At 44.9% G+C, this 19032-nt stretch overlaps 1 long non-coding RNA gene across 1 annotated transcript in view; it reads right to left on the bottom strand.

The window, feature by feature from the left end:
- The window catches only part of LOC308197173, a 104003-nt gene that overhangs the window by 35279 nt on the left and 49692 nt on the right, over positions 1 to 19032 (bottom strand). The window contains exon 3 of the long non-coding RNA XR_013952654.1: positions 32 to 241. This is a non-coding gene — a long non-coding RNA (uncharacterized lncRNA). The remainder of the gene's footprint in view (positions 1 to 31; positions 242 to 19032) is intronic.

Here is a 19032-nt window from a genome sequence, read left to right on the forward strand (position 1 = left end):
CCATTGTGGCTATTAATGGCACGCTCCTCACCAGCCCGTCTTCCTTCTGGAGGAGCCTGGAGGTCTCTCCTGCCGCTGTGGGTGCTTTTGTGAGCAAGCCCCGTGAGAGGGAGCGGGGCGAGGTGCTCTGCTGGCTGGCACGGGTTTGTGCAGAGCGACTGATTCTCCGGTGCTTCCCATCCCGCTGCCACGCTGCACCCGGTTGTAATACCTGCTACAGCTCCAACCTGTCCTACACGAGCTACAGAGCACAGAGTCAGAAACAAAACATGCAGATACCTTCATAAGCTGAGCTGTTTATCAGTTACTGGTTATTGCCATCAGCTCCTCTGCTCAGAGAGAGGTCAGGAGTCTTTGTCTTAAACCAGGAATTTATTTGCTCTTTCTCTCTAATGTTTACAGTCAGCTTTTTCCTTTTGCATACAATCTCTGCAAAGTTAACATTTCTTCCTCAGAACAGTCTGTGAGAAAAAAAAAATCAATGTGTGTAGTTGTTTGGAAAAGAATTAGGCAGGTAATACTTTTTCATCAAGAGCAGAAAAAAATACGCTTATTTCATGTAAAGCACAAAAATCAAGAAAGAAAGAAAATGACTGGATAACATCTCAAATCAGAAATGGCAAGCACAGGACTCACATTGAAAACAAATATATATTGGTGGATAGATGATTTTTTTTCAGTGTCCTGTATTGATAAGATTTAAAAGCTTTTAAGGAATTCAGGGACAATTTCTTCATAGGGATCTGCGATAAATAAGAAGTATAGCCATCTTATCTTGACAGGCATAAACTTTCATTACCTTAATTCAGTGCAAGGCATTTAGCTCTTGAAGTTAATCTCACCAGGCTGTATTCATCACGCCCATGGAAGGATGTCTGTTATTTTTACTTTAATGTTCAGTACACTTTTTAATGTATCAAACACATGGAAAATCTATTTCTTCAAGAGCATGAGAGGCAAATAATATTTCTGCAGCAAATAAATGTCATTCAACTGCTGCAAACTATCTCTAGCTGGAGATGGTAGGAGGCAAACTCAGACAGCATACATACATTTTGCCTGTTTCCTTAAAAAGGATAATGAAAGAAAATCTGCAAAGTGCCATTAGCATGACTAAATGTATTTTTAACTACGCAATTGTCTTTCGCAGGGATTTAAATTTCATTTCCACCTGTTACTGAGCAGCTAATAGCTTACTGAAATGCTCAGAATTTGTTTTTTCCTAACTCGCTGTGACAGAAACGCTTCTTATCACAGCATCAATTTCTGGGAAGGCATCAGATCTTCTCGGCTACATCAGTGGGATTTTCGCTGTAGCTTTGAAAGGATCCAGACGGGCCCTCGCTGCCCAAGGGGCAGAGCTGCCCCCGAGCACCACGCCGCACAGCGCCGGGCTGCCCGAGCCAGCGGCCGCTGCAGGCACTGCCCTGCGCTGCCCACGCCGGCTGCCGCGGGTCCCAGGAGGAGCCACCAGTGTCCAGATGCCCGTGGAAGGCACCTCCAGCGGCAGCAGGATGAGGCCGTGCATGGCTCCAGAACCTCAGCCTGCAGCCCTGGGGATGTCTCCCTGCACAGCCACGGCAGTCGGACACCTCGATTTCTCGTCTCCGTATAAATCCTACTGAGCTAACTCTTGTCATTCCTTTCTGCTTTGCTATTTCTGACAGGAAGTTTAGCCTCAGGATGGCTGGCTGCGTCGTTGGCTGCTGTAGTTTTTATTCAAAATGCTTTTGTTAAATCGTAACCAAAGAAAATGAAGTATGTGAGGCTGTCACGAATGAGTCAAGCCGGCAAGCGAAGGCCAATCACACCGCTACGCATAAGAACATATACAATGAACCTTAAAAGGGTTGTTGTGTCGTTCGCTGCACCGCGAGATGTGTTTCAGCAGCAGTTCTGGATGCTTCCGCTTTTAATCTTCCTTTGCTTCCTTATATTTATGTTTCTGAGAATAATGAAATGTGAAAAAGATAAATTTATGGAAAAAATATGTAGCTCTATGTATGCAATGAATAAACAAGTATTTTAAACTACCATTTTTTTTTCTAAATTGGAAGTTGTAAAGCAGCACTCTTTGCTTCATGTCTGTCTGTTTTCTACTCGGGTAAATTCTTCGCTCAGGTGCAGTACAGTAAAATAGCTATACATATTGCAGTTACCCACATATAGAGATATTTTTCTAATTGCTTTTCCAGCACGTTAAATAGCTGCAAAATGCAGGACAGCACTGAGTATCTGTCTCAGCACAGCCATTCCGAATGGGTCCATCAGTTCAGACGTACAGAGTAGCCCAAAGCCAGCATTTGGACCCCATGCTGCCTCGGAAAATTTCAGTAGAAATGGCTCAGCTCTTTCTCTGTCCAGAGCTAACATTAATGTTTTTTAAATGTATTCTCACACACAAAATTTAATCTTTGCCATGGAAGTAAAAATCTCACCTTCCGATGTCATGTTTTTGACAATATTATGAAGACAATAAAAGTTCAGTTGTAAGCAATGGCAAAACATTCGTAACCCATAGGAGAAAAGTTGTAACTTCCCATTGCTGTAATGACAGACACTAAAACTCAATTGTAAAATCTTTTCCTGGTTTCATACCACCCCTTTTACAGCATTAAAAATGTATTAAAAAAGAGTTGTTGCCGTCTTGTAATACTTGTTCATGCTGTCAGCTCTGTTCGTTGTGAGCACAGGCTCGCGGACAGCCAGCGGGGAGAACAGGGCCGCAGCAGGGCATGCAGCAGGGCGTGCAGCAGGGCATGCAGCAGGGGGTGCAGCAGGGCATGCAGCAGGGCGTGCAGCAGGGCGTGCAGCAGGGCATGCAGCAAGGAGTGCAGCAGGGCGTGCAGCAGGGCATGCAGCAGGGCGTGCAGCAGGGCATGCAGCAGGGCATGCAGCAAGGAGTGCAGCAGGGCGTGCAGCAGGGCGTGCAGCAGGGCGTGCAGCAAGGAGTGCAGCAGGGCGTGCAGCAGGGCATGCAGCAGGGCGTGCAGCAGGGCATGCAGCAGGGCGTGCAGCAGGGCGTGCAGCAGGGCGTGCAGCAAGGAGTGCAGCAGGGCGTGCAGCAGGGCATGCAGCAGGGCGTGCAGCAGGGCATGCAGCAGGGCGTGCAGCAAGGAGTGCAGCAGGGCGTGCAGCAGGGCGTGCAGCAGGGGTGCAGCAGGGTGTGCAGCAGGGCATGCAGCAGGGCGTGCAGCAGGGCGCTGTACCCCACGCATGCCGTGGCCGTGGCGCTGTGGGGACGCCAGGTGCTCGCCCTGCTGCTGGCCCGAGGGACGCGAGGGGTGGCCGGCAGAATGGGCTCAGCCCTTTGGCATCTCCTGCGGCACCAAGAGCACCTCGAGCCATGGGGGAAACGCTCCTGTGTTGTTCTCAGCACTGTTTGGTTTTTTTTTTTTGATGAGCTTAACTACATTTGTACAAAAATCATTTGATTTTTTTTTTAATCAACATGTATTCCACCTATAACTGTATTCTTGGCTTAATTGTGCATGAATGACATTTTTTTCTATGCCTAATTGGATTTCACAGAAATCCTGGAGCAACTTTTGGCCAGTTTCCATTTTGCAATTGTTTTGCTATATTGACAACTAGATTAATTTATCCTAACCGTTTCAATACAGTCTGTTTGTGAGAAAGTCCCTGTTGACTCATGTGGTCCCAAAGGTGCTCTCACTAACCAGATTGATCTCTCATTGTTTTTGTATCTTGGACATTATTATAGATGTCTTTGAGCTATGAGCATCTTCTTGATTATTTTAACTTTGTCTTTTGATTCTCAGTGTAACCTTGGCATTGTTGTTTTGGCATTATTTTATGCAAATAGGACTCTGGTGCAATGAGCTACACGTCACTATTAACCATGGAAAGAGCAAAAAGCAAATAGCACTGAAAGCTGAAAAAAAAAAAAAGTGACCGAAGCTGGGAAAAAGTTTTTCTGCTTACTCTTAATTTACCACTAGATTTTGTCCCCTCAGGAGTAGAAAATTTGTCACGAGTCATTTCTGTAGGATGCATGAATTCAATTTGCATGTTACCTGATGTGGAAGTAGAGCCCAGTATTCCATCTTTTCAATTTTAACACATTAAAAGGCACCAAAGAAGAGAAATCAAACTCATCAGGGAATAATATGCAGGGCATCTTATCTAAACAGTGTGAAAATTCATCAAATGCAAACTCAAATTTAAAAAACATCAACAACAACAGCACAGAAATATCAGTTTTAAATCGGACATGACATGTTCAGTGGTTTCTCAGGAACTGTTGGAGTCAGTTTCAGAGAAAACCAACTCAATGTCTGATTGTTTGATTATTCCCCAGGGTGATGATGGTGAACAGTAACTCCAACATCTGATTCCTTGCTCTTTCAAAAAGTATATCTAATGCCACAAGTGGGTCTCTGCTTTGGAGAACTCCTTTGAAACACCTTCAATACCACAGCTTTGAAAACCCATCTCTATCAGCATCAACTCTACCTGGCACAGATGCCTTTATTGAACTCATGGGGCCTCAGTGAATATGCGTCTCCATAAGTGCTTGCAGTATCTACTGCCTTATTGGGAAAGATGATATAGACATTTTAATTTACCCCAGGTAGTAATAAAGCTGAAAAGAAAAACAAACAACAACAACAACAAAACTGTGTGTTTAGATGTTTGTTTCTAAACTGCTAACATATTAAAACCAAAACTCTTAAACGAACCATCCTGATGCGGTATCATAAAGCAAAGATTAGGAACTTGTTATTCTCTGTTTATATGTATTTGCATTTAGATCATTGAAGAGTTCAAGATGATATAAAAGAAGAGAGGAAGGTTTCTTCATCTCTTTCATTCATTTACATCAGTGAATCTGCATATAAATGGTAAATCAGATCTGAACATGTGCTTTCTGGAGTGACATTATTAAAGTCTACTTCCTAATGCTAATTGCTACCATTGACATCAATTTACGATTGCCTGCTTCTGAATTAGACCAAGTAAAAGAACTGTAGCTCCAGATCTTTGTCTACTACATAGTCACATACAGTTGCATACAAAACATGAGTGCCTTTAAGAAAATGCATTTCTCCAAATAGCTACTGGCACAATTGTCATTGTTAAAAAATCTAATTACCAATGAGAAGAACGCTGGTAAAGGATTGTTGCTTTACTGTTTGTGGATGCGTTCCTACAAACATCACCAGACCAAGAATGTCCACTCATCTTATGAGTAGATGATTTATGTTTTGTGCTAAACATTACACAATGCCAATGTGATTAGCAGCAAGGTATATATAGAAAATAGAGCCACTAAACTATTGTTTTGTTAATGATTAGCGTTCACCAGCAGTCTCTTGTTGCCCCTGACTCTTTCAGGTATATCTCATAATAAACAATGTAGTACAAGAAAAAGCCTTTCAGTCAGTTCAGGGGTGCACTTATCACAGCTTCACAGGCAGTGCAAATATATATATACTTAAAGAATTGAAATAGTATTTATGTCTTTATGTTAGCAAAAAAGAGGCAGCAAACATTTGACTATTAATCTGCTTTTCCCTTCCCCTGAACAAAGGCTGAGATAAAGTGCGTGGCTCAGTTTAATTTAATATGCAAATCTTTTTTTTTTCCTTTCTTACAATAACAGTAGTACATTTTATTGTCTCAGATAAATCCGTTAGTCTTCTGAAGAGAACCTGAACAAAGCATAATCTGGCAGCCAAGCCTCCACGCAGGCACCAGCAGCCACTTGCCACCCCACGTTTTGCAACATTTCTTCCGGTACCATTCAATTTAGGAAGCAAGAAGTCTCCTCGTTCTGCTAATGGAGTTTTAAATGCAGACCTCCTTCAATGAGCTATGCATTGGTGCACCGTGGCTCATGCAGGATTTTGAAGTCCTGCAGTAGCCTCTTGCTAGCTATTCATTCTAACCTCCTTCCAAAACCATATGCCTTCAGTCTTCGCAGCTGTCCAGATTCAGAAGAGATTAACAAAGCTCTTACAGAACTAAAGCACATGGCACAAGAACAAGGTTAAGTCCTGTGGCCATGAACAAAACTACACAAATGGCAGGAAAAGGGCAGCTACTTTATTTATCAACACTGATATCCCTGAAAGAAAACTGAGAGAGGAAAATGAGCTTCCCAAAAGCAAACCTCTGCTCATCTGGGGGCAGCGAAGGAATCGCTCGTACACAGGATTTGCTGCAGGGCTCGAAGGGGTGAGGTGTGTGGGGCACATCGTGGGGCAGGAGGATGTCGTGCCCGAGAGCATCCATGTGAAGCCCCAGAAGCAGTTGGGGCCAGAGAAAGTCTTGCCTGTTGGGAAAGATGAGAAGCTGGCTGCTTTACCCAGAGAAAAGAATTAAGAGGGTATCATAGCAGTCTACAAATATGCAAAGAGCTGACACAAAGATGGAAGCAAGCTCTATTTCCTACTACCTGGGGAAGGAGCAAAATGTAATGGATTTAAATTGAAGCAAGGAGCATGGAAGTCATACATTACACGAATCTTTCAAGGTAAAAGAGATAGTTAAGCACTTGAATAGATCAACTAGGAAAGTCATAAAATCTCTATCATTAAAGGTTAGGCATTTATCCTACCTGGATATCCTAGAATTTATCCTACTTGGGGCAACGGGATTTACTACATGACTTGATATCCTTTCCAGTATTTTTTTTTTTTTTTTTTTTTTTTACAATTTCTATGATTAAATAGGAAAGTAATTAATAGTGCCAGGTTCTCTGAAAAAACAGCTAAGAGGCATGTCAGATTTGGCAAAAATTAATAGATACTTTTCACCTTAATCTTTCTGTACATTAATTTTCTATTTACAAATCAGGAATAATGCCCACTCATCTCACAGGAGTGTCAGGAAGAAAATTAATTAACTTTCCAAAGCATGCTAGCATGAGCAGGAGCAGCAGTACTGAAAATCCCATGAAGAAATTAATAATTCTGCCTGCAGAGGAGAGGGTGGGTAGTGTGTGTAAGGGGAGGGCTGGGATGGACGAGCAACACCAACAGCGTATCTGTCACTGTGTGATTAAAGATTAAAGCAAAACAAACGCACAAAGATGTTAAGCCAAGAATGTGTCTCCCAGACTTCATGGACTTGATTTTCCAGCCCTTGAAATATTTTTTTGTAAAAGTACACATGTGCAACGTGCAGGGCGTGTTTTCATTTATAAGTAGTCGAGTTTAGAATTAGAGTGCAGCTCTAGCAATTATTTACATATATATGCTGTAGAAACTAGGAGAATCATCTAAACTTATTACTAATAAGTATCCTGGAGTGCTCTATATTCAAGTTTTTTCATGGACATCAAACTTCTCATACTGATTCATTGGAGAAGATTCTCTTTCCTGAATGCAAAACAAAACCAACCAAAACAAACTTATAAACAATGAAAGCTGCAAGTTCAACTTGCCTTGGCTGTTTTGCTTAATTCTAGCTTCTCTTCTGCAAATATTTAATTTGCCCATGAGGACTTCTGTCAATGCAAGCACTGCAAGGGAAAGTCTCCCCCCGTACAACCCCAAGGTGTAATGCCAAACAGGCATCTTAGACTCAATTTACTCTACATCAAATCATTCATTTCTTACCACAAATGGAATTGTATAATGGAGTTGTTTATTTCTGGTCAACATTAAAAATAGATATTGCAAAGTGCCAATTCAGCTCCCAAAAGAGCTAAGATCCATTACGATCGCTGGTAGCGTGAGATACGTGATGTCTGCTGCACCCTCACCGAGCACAGCAGAGCAAAATGGGCATTTCTGAGGGAGGGAAATGAGCTTCCCAAAAGCAAACCTCTGCTCAACTGGGGGCAGCGAAGGAATCGCTCGTACACAGGATTTGCTGCGGGGCTCATTCATCACGAGAAGACTTTGGTGGGGAAGCAATGAAGGTAGTGGAGGAATCTGCCCAGAGATCTCTGCCCAGCTGGAGGATGTCACTGCAGACCTGGGGCCTCATCGTGGGCTGATGGGGGACTGAGAAGAGGTACTGGCCTTCTGCACTGGTGTCTTCTGGCCTAGGGTCACCAGCAGCACTAGACCTAGCCTGGAAATCCTATTTCAGATCAAAGGTGTCTGTAGCTAACCAGCCTGACTGTGAGTGACTGATGTCTGGACCGGTAATCTGTTGTTCAGACACTGTCCTCTCCGTTCAGAGCAGGGCTTTCCAACGACTCCTAAACCACTATCTTTTTTCTTTGACTTGACATTAATAAATCCTAAAAGTTCAAGTTACATTTCACACTTAGGATCCAAATGGCAAGCATGCACGGCAACCCCAAGCAGAGATGAAATGCGGTCATTGTGGATAACAGCCTGTTGGCTCCACCTGCCATCCCAGGACACACTTGCCATCCCAGGTCTAAATCACTGCTGTTAATAATAAGGAACTCAACGTATATGGCATTTTTCATCCAAAGATCACCAACTAGTGTTTATAAACTTCAGTTCAGCCTCAAAACACAACAGGGTAGCTCAGCACAACCACAGAAACCTGGGCCAGTTTACTTTTTTTCTTCTAAAATTTACTTTTTTTTTTTTTTCCTAAAATGTCACAGGCTAAGAACACAGGACAAATATGAGCTATTTTAAAAGTCACTTGCGATCCACACTACAGCTAGGAAAATTCCTGCTCTGTGCTACTGTGCAAACACATCTCTACCCCCTTGTGTGAAAAAGGAAGGAAAACATTCTTTGTGGTCTGCAGTCTGCAAAGAGCGAGCTCCTCAATCTCCTCCCCACAAAAATGATTACTGCACTCTCATGCAGGCACGTGTAGTGGGCAGCAGGGAAGGTGACCTCCCCTTGAATCGCCCAGGGGAGCTACGTTATACTGCTTATTATATTTTGTTATGAAAAAAAATAAAAAACATATAATAAATAGAAATTACTGAAAAATTCACAAAACTTTCAGAAGGAATGAGTAATATCTGCACAGCAAAAGAGATAACTAGCCTGGACAGTGAATCCTGGTTTCTTGACTCAGAATTGTCTTAAAACAGGGGGCAGAGACAACAAGCCCAAGGTGAGCCCTACGCTCACCATGCGCACACAGACCTCCCCGTCATCCTCCACCTTTGTTTGGGCCAAGCCAACTGCTGCCCCTCGTATCGCAGCTTTCTGCTTCCCAGCCAGCTCAGTGCCTCCTGGCTTCAGCAGACCAGAACGTGTTATCAGGTTGGGGTGTCAGTTTTTGCAGTGCTCGGTGTAGAGGACCATGTGCTGGGGGAGCAAAGTGCGACCATTTCCACGCTGCCCCTCAGCACCCATGGGTGTCGGGTTCCTGTTGTAGGCTCCACACCGCAGCTGGGCTGCACGGAGCTTCCTCTGCTGCTCGGGAAAAGCTTAAGGGAAGCACAAGAACGGGACACTTCAGTCGTACTCCGGGGAAAATCGTATCAGTACTGGTAAAAGCTCATCTGAGACCTTTCCCAAAAGAACGATATTACAAATAGATTTCCCAATATTACTTACGGTGGGAGAGATTTTGAGGCTGAGTCATTAGCACGGATGCAGTGCACAGATACAGAATGGATATGAATGGATAAGAAATTATTTAGCCCATTCTGGATCCATTGATGTGTCCTGGGCCTGTGTGTGCAGAAATTCGCTAGGGACAGCTCTAAGGAAGTCCCAGTAGTGAGACACCCACCTCCCTGCATCATCAGCTATCATCTTAGCAGGCTAAACGCTGCTTGGGATGAACTGAACAAAAATTTTGGAATGCAGGAGACAACTTCAAAATTAAAGAATCCCCAAACATTTAGGTTTTCTTGCCTTGTCCTCAAATAATAAACAACACAAAATAACAAGGCCACATAGCGACAGGACAAGGGGCAATGGCTTTAGACTGAAAGAGAGTAGATCTAGAATGGATATAAGGAATGCATTTTTTCATGATAAGGCTGCGAGGCCCTGCCCAGGCTGCCCCGAGGAGCTGTGGGTGCCCCATCCCTGGCAGTGCCCAAGGCCAGGCTGGGGGGCTTTGGGCAGCCTGGGCTGGGGCAGGGGTCCTGCCCATGGCAGGGGCAGACCGGGTGGGCTGTATGGTAAATTTTCCCAAATTTATTTTCTTTTAGCATCTAATTTGGTAACTCCTGCTGTGCAATTTTGGGGTTCCCAGCACGGGGGTGCTGGGCCTGGCTGTGGGGCTGCCACACAACAGCAGACCCGCGGGCAGTGCAGGTGCCGGGGCTGTGCACGACTGGCTCCCACGTCAGCAAAGTAATTCACAGCGAGGTCGAGGTCTCCCGGCTTGCAGCATTCAACTTGCCAGCTGGCTTTGAACACTCCTGGTAGACGTCCTCTTCTGCCTTTGAATTTCATGAACCGTGGGACTTTTAGGGAATGCTAAATAAAATACTTTTTCTGACAAAGCAGCAATGAATCATTGAATAAGAGAGCCAGGAATCCACAGGGGAAGTTTGGACTTGTGGGTTTTGCTGAAGGTGGTTTGAAATGTGTTACTCCTGCTCTGCAATTACAGGATAGCAGACAAGAAGAGCTGACACCTGAGAGGTGCAGATATGAAATTCTTCCTTAGGTAAGAGAATATGCCTTATTTTTTCTTCAGGTCCTAGTATATTTTTTTATGTGCAAGACATGAAAATTGCTTTAAATCTCAATAAATAATTTATTGTGGAATAAAAAGCTTATTAAGTAAGCAAGAGGTTCCTAAAAGTCTTGAATGTGTGATTTTGCACAGCTGTTATAAAATAATGGAGGGATGCAGAGAACAGGAAAGTGAACTATGAAACTATAGATAGAAGCCGGGTGAGGCTTTATCAATTTATCTGGTCTGCACGTGGGTCATGGCTCAGCACTGCAACCAGAAAAACTTCAAAGCAACTGCGTTTGAGCCGAGTTCATGGCTTGGCCACATAGCAGTTAATCCTCCATCACTCACACAGGGGCTGCAAGCTTCCTGTTGGTTTATTTTGGTGCAGGAAATGTGGTTGTTACATCAAAACTGAGACTGTGACGGTGCAGAGGTCTGTTTATTTTAAGGAGAAAAAATAAGACTTGATTAGCCTGTGGCTTGCTTTGGTAAAGTCAGCCATGAAAAATGAGATTATGTTTTAGATTGGATTTATTTCTTTAAAGTTCTTTAACTTTCCTAAGGACTTTCCTAAAGAAGACTAATTTGTTGATTTAGCTTTATTGATTCCATTTTCTGTTATGCTAAACAACGAAAACACAAACTTGCTCCACAAATTAAAGAAATCCCACCGCCTTCAGTTAAACTGAGGAGAAGCGGTGTTTTCCAAGCCCAAGCTGCTGCCAACCCCCTGCCAAACCTGGCTGCTGCTGGGGCTGCCCAAAGCTCGCGGACAGGGACAGCGCTCAGCAAGGACAGCAGCGAGCGCCCGCTGGCACCCAGCGAGCCACAGGAGACCGGTGCTTTTCTGGTGATCTGCGGAAGGAAGCAAGAGCTTTCCAGCATCGGCGAGGGCTGCCCGCGGCACCTGTCCTGGGCTGCTCGTGCTGGGGACACCTGGTGGGACGTGGGACCTGTTGTTTAACCCGGCCAGCAGCTCAGCACCACACAGCTGTTCGCTCACCCTCTCCCACAGTGGGATAGGGAGAGAATCAGAAAAAAAGGCTGTGGGTTGTAATAAAGACAGTTTGTCAGGACAGAAAAGAAAGAATAATAATTATTATTATAGTAATAATAATAACGTTTACAAAACAAGTGATGCACAATGCAATGGCTCACCACCCACTGACCGATGCCCATCCCATCCCTGAGCAGTGGTCCCCCCAGCCCAGCCAGCCACCCCATATGAATTATTCAGCATGACACCACGAGGCATGGAATTTGGCCAGTTTGGGTCAGCCGTCCTGCTCCTGTCCCCTCCCAGCTCCTGCTGCACCCCCGCCTGCCCGCTGGCAGGGCAGAGTGGCTCCGGCGGGGAACGGCAGCACGCTGCCTGCATCACGGGTAGATTACAGGGCTTGCACTGCAGGGGAGTGTTTTCTGAAAGGCATCAGCAAGTGGTTGGCTTCTGCCTTAGCACCACAGAGAATGAAGCAGTAAACTTTGCTGGTTTAAATTATGGGGGGGGGGGGGGGGGGGGGGGGGGTTAAGCAAAACCACGTTAGAACTTTGCAGTTTTCAGAGAATGACATCTACGTTCAAAATACATAAGCCTTTCTGAAACACAGCTCAAAAGTCGCACTGGAAGTGAGGCAACACACCCAGTGCCCTCATGACAAGGACAGACAGACGGACAGCCTCTCCTGGCAGGGGCTGGAGCTCAAGGGCCAGGTGAGAAGGGCAAGTTCAAGCTATGGCAGTCGTCTAAGGGCAGGCTCCAGGTTTCATTAAAGTTACAGAATCGAACATTGATGATTCACTGCATATCGCTACCTCAGTGTTTCCTATTATACTTCCATAGTACAAGGGGTGAATTCGTAAATCCATCAGAAAACCTTTGGGAAAACTAAGGAGGATATCAAATGCCTGCTTTGCTGGGGTTTTGGCATACCTCCTCACGAAGCATCCATCTCAAACCAAGTTCTTACTGCACTGGAGAAGATAGTCAAGCATCTTCCAAGGGCACTGTGATTTATACCTTGCAAAGCCTCATGCCAAAACATCAGTGCTTGAGATCGTACCTCGGGTCCTGCAGTGCTTCCTGAGCAGCATAAGTCAGGCAGTAAGATCCAAAAGCACGGACAAAGCTTTCAGAAACTGCTTCGATTGAACAACACAGCTGCAGAAGGTCAGGTAACCACGCTGCTCACCCGCGGGAGAAAGGCAGCAAAGCAAAAGCCGAACAGGGCAGTTTGCTCGGCCCACAAAGCTCAGCCTCCCCGCGACCCTGGGGAAGTCCCTGCGAAGGCCAGGAGAGGCAGGAGCAGGGGCAGCATCACAGAAGGGACGAGGTGGGACACGAGGTTCCCCCACGGGGTCAGTTTTGCAGCGGGGGCACCACCGAAGAGCTGGGTGCCGGGGGTGGGCTGGGGCAGGAGCGTGGCCCCTCTCTTTCCGCAGCATCTCGTGCCCCATCTCTGCCACCCGCTGCACCCCTGCGCGGCCTTGCTGTGGGGCCAAGGGCAGGCCGGGGACTGCTGCGCTGGTGTCCCCATTCTAAGGGTGCCCCCCGCCTCTTCGCCCCAGGGTGACACTTGCGTTAGGGGAACTTTGCCTCCTCTTGCTCTGTGTTCATACCCAGCATCCTGATCCACCTGTGGGCAGCCGAGGTGCTGCAGCGAAGGAGGCACACCAACGCACCACCACTCACCGAGAGCCAAACCCTCGCCACGGCAGCAGCCCCCGCTGCCCCCCGGGCACCTCCAGCCGTCGGCAGAGCCCCAGGCGCTGGGGGAGCCCCAGCGAGCTCCTCCACCACACCACTCCTCGCTCCTCTCCTTGCTGCCTCCGCACCGCCGCCTCCCCCCCAGACAGCACGCCCCGCTTCCAACGCCAGAGGCGGCTTTCGGGGCAGCGAAGTGCCAAAATTGGTGATTCTTCGCACAGTTGCCGCGGAATTGCAGAGGCTCAGATGATCCCTCAGACAAATGCTAAACTGCCCACAGAGATTTAACAGTTTTAAGAGTGATAGGTGCAGCAAGAAGCTAGCATTATGTTTTATTAAAGCCTGTTGAAAAGTTTATGGGCTTGCTTCTGAATGAGGCTTTTTCTCCCCCTAACTACATCTCATTACTTCTCCTGAACACACTGTCAGTCACTCTCGTTATATTTGCAGATAGAAAGGGGGTTTCATAGGTCATCTTATTTGTTGGATCACAAATATAACAAAATGCTGCAAATGACTTAAGGCACTTGGACAGCTGAACAATTAGATTCCCCAAAGCTTCTCTAATTAAATAGGAATTTCTTACATGCTTTAAGTGGTGGGGTTTGTTTGTTGTTTATTAGAGAGGCTCTTGCCAGAATGCACGTAACACCCAAAATAAAGTGCCTCCATATTGCAAAGGAGGATTTTTAAGCCAAAACTTCTGATGGAAAATTTTCCAGTGTGTTTTTAGCAGGGAACAAGAGTGTTGGGCATTGACACAAACCCGGCACCCACCATGCCCCCCTGACCCTCCAAGGCCCAGCCAGGCCTGGTCGCTCAGGGTGGGCAGGTGCCAGCAGTGGTCCCCTGCGTACAGCCTGTGAGCCCCCTTCCCCAGCTGGCACACGGAGTGCTTACAAGCCCCTGGCTGGGTCCCACGTTATCGTGGAGAGCACAACATCTCTGGAATCCCAGATTTTCAAAGCTGTGGGTGCTTCCCCTAATCTTATCGCTGGATGGAAACCCACCCTGGTTTTGCAGTGACTGTAGCCTTTGGCCTTTTTGCATCATTGTGCATCCCTGCCTTTATAATACTGTACAATGCTTCCTCAAACCCTCTGGAGAACGTCAACATTTATGTACAAATCAGATTATTTCATCGCAATTTGCATGCATCTTTCAGCCAGCCTGGTGTACAGGAGAACCCTTGTGGTAAACAAAGATATCAAGCCATTAAAATGCAGTAACTAACTTTCAGGAACCATTTGACTAATTCCATGATTCAGGAACTCTTAGGCAGCCACCACAGCAAACTGTGGGGATAAACGGCATGAATGCTAAATAGTCAGACTTGCTTAGCTTTCCTTCAAAGCACCAGCTTGATTTTGAACTTGTGTGGTGCTTGTTTGTTCCTTTTATTCTCCGTTTGCTTTCCTGCTGGGAAACTGAAAATACGTACACCAATAAGGTTATCTATAATGGACTCCAGTGGGAATGGGAAGCAGAATGAAGAAGCCCTAAAGCAGAAATAGCTTTGAAACAGTGATATTTATGATAGGAACGTATCATTTCACTTAACTGGAATTGCCACAGGCACGAAGAACAAGGTCTCTGCCTGCATTTGCCTATTTGGAGCTGCAACAGCTGCCCACCTACTGCAGGGAGGGCACTTACTGCTTCCCCCTCCCCGGGCAGCTCTGCGCAGAGCTCACGGCGAACGCAGTGAGGGACCCTGAGCACCTTCACCGATGTTGACCAAACACAAAGACAGGCATCAAGCCTCAGTTGTTTGGCTTTCACATATCTGAAACGGCTATTCATTGTATGAGCACATCTCAAATGTGCGATTGTGTGGTGGGCATGCAGCTTGCAGTAGCACTGGTTGGGTTTTTCTCATCACAACGTGCGCTCATTAAGCAGGATTTGATTTACTGTAAGGGCCGTCGTTCTGCTCTCCTCTTGCAGGAGGCAAGTCGGTGATCCTGCTCTTACCCATCAAAAAATAAGAGGAATTTAAATTGGTTTGCTGAACGGATGCCACCTCGATTCAGCCTCTGGGGACTGGTTATTTCCCTAGATTAATACATTCACCTTAATGCAACGGTGGTTTTGCCTCCAGGGTGAGACTTTCATTGCAAGCTGGAGTGATGTGACAAAAAGGTTAAAATCCTTAAGCCCCAACTCACGACTACAAACAAGCTTCAATGGGAAATATTTTTTTCTCCATAAAACGGAGATTTGATTGGAAAACATTCTTCAGTAGAATGCTTCTGGTTTACTAACCCTTTCATCCTACCCCACGCACTGATTTTAAGCTCCCAGGAGCACCCAGTTGCTCCCAGGAGCAGGCACCAGGACCACGAAGCTGCCTCCTCCTGCCCAACTCCCACAGCAGGCAGAGTGGAGCTGAGGGGCAAGCAGCTGTACTGCATGCCTGGAGATGCAGCTTGCTGGGGCGCCCTTGGCCCCACTCTTCCAAATTTAGCTTTTTTGAAGGCAAGTAATTCAACGGCATGGTCTTCAGCAAAGACAGCAAGCATCACCCAGCTAAAGGCTCAGGTATAGATCCTCATTTATATATGTCATGGCTGGTGTCATTACACATCGCTCAACTCTCAAATTAAAGATGGGTAAAACATCCTTTGTCTCTTCAGACATACCATACACTGTTTCAGGGGGGTCACTGAATACTGACAGTAGAGACCAGCTGGCTAGAAATAGGAGCCCTGGAGGAAGGAATTCAGTATGCTGCAAAGTATTTCTCATCCAGATTTTTCCTACAAAGTACTTTTTCCATCAGAAAACGCTTATTCATCTAAGAGATTTTTTTTTTTCATAGAAACACATCAGCTCAGTGAAGCTTTTCTGGGAAATGACTCTTAAACCCAGTGCAGGATTTCTGGCCAGGCCCTTTGCAGAGCAGCCTTTGGTGCTGCGTTGGAGAAACTAACGGGAGCCCATGCTCTGAGCCCATGCTCTGATCGGCAGCCCCGGGGCCTGAGATCCCCCCAGGTTCCAAGCCCTGCCCCGTGGCGTACATCCAACTGCCACCACAGCGTGGTGGTGCTCAGTGTGCCCAGCACCCCCCACCACTCCCACCACCCAAACAATAACTATGCCCTCCCGATTTTCCAGCTGGCACAAAAAGGATGGGGTTTCATTCCCCACCAGAAGAAAATATTTCTTGAAACCTTTGGGTTTTGTCACAGCAGAAAACCATTTTATTCTATAGGGAAAAGAACTAGACCAAGCTGGACAGAGTTTTCACCCAGAGGTGCCAGTTATTTCGTCAATGTCTCTTGCTGTCACAGAGGACTTCAGTCTCTTGCAATGACAGTTTTATGGCCTATCAGTTCCGTTGCCATCAGTGAAATACCCCACGAGCAAGTGAATGGAAAGTGAACCTATAATCAGCCACAATGGTGGCAGTTCAAAACTACTTAACATCTGCATTATAGTCCTCAAATCCTTTAACTTTATTTTATTTTTATTTATTTTATATTTATATATTATATTTATAATATAATAATATAATAATATATTTATTTATATATTTATTTTATATTGAACCTTATTTCCAGCTATGCAGAGAGATCCACTCAGCAAGGAAATTAATGACCTGCCAGAATTTATGGAAATGCTGAAAGCAGTACAAACCAAGTACAATATGAAACAAGGGAGTGCTGACATATTTTGATAATTCAAAATCCACGCCTTGCAATAACAATGAATTATTTGAACTTTTGTTGTTGTTGAAGCACCAGCTGCAATTATTTTCATTAAATTGACTCACATTTTTAATAAAACATTGGTCATTAATTACATAAAATGCTGGATGTCTATTGGGATCCTATCCTCTTTTCCTTGAGGTTAATAGGCATGGCACTCAATATCGGCCTGAAGCTTTGGCAAGGAATAATCAAGTTTCCAATATCCTGTAAGCTCAAATCCTAAAGCACAATGTCAGCTTTTCAATATCCTTTACTTTTTACCACATTTCTTACTTTTCCTTACTGAAAACAGTGAGCTGCCTTCCGTTCAAATAGTCAGTGTTGTCAAGGGGAAGTACCAGCTGCTGTGACAACCACAGGGTGGGTGCCCTGTTTTCTGAGAAACCAGAGGTGGTTTGTGTGCGCATGCACCTGCACACGTGGCTATAACCCCATCTCCAGTGCAACATCAGCAGGCAGTAAGCCCCTTCTCACCGCACTCTTGTAGCTGTGCTGTGCTCTTCAGCTGTCATACCTGGGCTCCCTCATGGTGATACATTCAGCTTCTTATTACATCTCTTCATCTATTCCAGCTTTCAGTAGCATAATATGCAAAGCAGCTATCAAGTACATAGGAGATGTCTTTTTGTAATAAATCTATAATATGAGAATAATGTAGTCTCAGATGGGGAGAGGATATATGCTTAAATGTCAGACATGAGATTTAAAATTCAGTCTGCTAAGCTTGATAACATCCTTCACATTTGCATCGGTAAGATAAATAATGAGTTTCGTCGTATTTAAGATATACTCCTGGCCTAACACACTGAGTTTTTAGACAGTAGCTCTGTCAGTGAACTTCCCTGTACTCGACCAGCCTGTACCTGTATTAGGGTCGAATTAAACAGAGTTGATGCTGTCTGTATGAAGTTTTCCTGTAAGTATTTGATCCATGCAACTAAATGTATTGTGATAAAAATATCCCTTTAATTAACAATTGCATTACTTTGGATTTCACTGAGATGTTTCACGTGTAGCTCAATCTGACTGAACAGTGTAAAAGGTTAATAAATTTCTATAAAACATTTTTGAAATAGACGAATGTTTCCAACTTGTAAAGGTTGGTTTGTCATAATGGGCTCCTAACAGCATTTTGCTTAGGAAAAATAAAATTGGGAATTTCTGTGCAAGAGTTGCTGCTGGGGCCAGCCCTTCCTCCGGTTCTGACACAGCCAGAACAGCCCCCAGGCAACCAAGCAGGGCCCCCCCCAGCTTGGCCAGGTGCCTCCTCATCCCCTGCCAACATCTGGGCCTCCAAGAGTAACTACCGAGAAAAGAAAATAAGGGAGAATGGGGGAGTCTTCACACCACAGCCTCACATGACTGTATTCTACTCCTGCTTTGGCGAATCAGTAAAGGAATATCTGTCATTAAATAAAAATAATAATAAAATTGCATAACCTTAAATTAAGATCCAATGTTTATGAATATTCACTGTAAATATCATGCCAAAATATGTCTGTGCTCAGATGCCTTTTGTTCACAAAGTCTTGACAATTAAAATGTGCTAATGACATGCAGATTATTACAAATTTATCATGCAGATTTTATGTTGATGAAAGTTTAAATATACATTGAACTATCAGCCGCGGACAGGGAGATGCTCATACATTGTGACACTGCAGTAACTGAGACTGAGTTCTGATTTTCTGGCATGCCACCAGGAGAAGTCAGAGCAGCACTGAATATCCACCATTTGTCCAAAGGAAAGCACATTACAAAGTCAAAGCGTTTTTAATAAAAGACAAGAAAGGAACAAAAAATAAAACAGACTATTTTCAGAAGACAGCTAAAGCTGCAGAGGGATTCTGCCTTTGCAGTTCTCCTTATTCCCTGTGTCCCAGCAAAAGGTTCAAGCACACTTAAAAAATGAAGAACTAAAGTTGATGCATGAGTTCTCCCAGCACTGGGATTTAGTAAACCATATGTTGCATTGATAATGGGTGGGTTTATCTATTAGCTCTTTTTACAGTAACAAGCGTTCAAAGACATTCTGACTGTAAGACACCGAGAGGAAGT

This window comes from Anser brachyrhynchus (assembly GCF_964034855.1).
Source record: "Anser brachyrhynchus genome assembly, chromosome: 6".
Classification (NCBI taxonomy): domain Eukaryota; kingdom Metazoa; phylum Chordata; class Aves; order Anseriformes; family Anatidae; genus Anser; species Anser brachyrhynchus.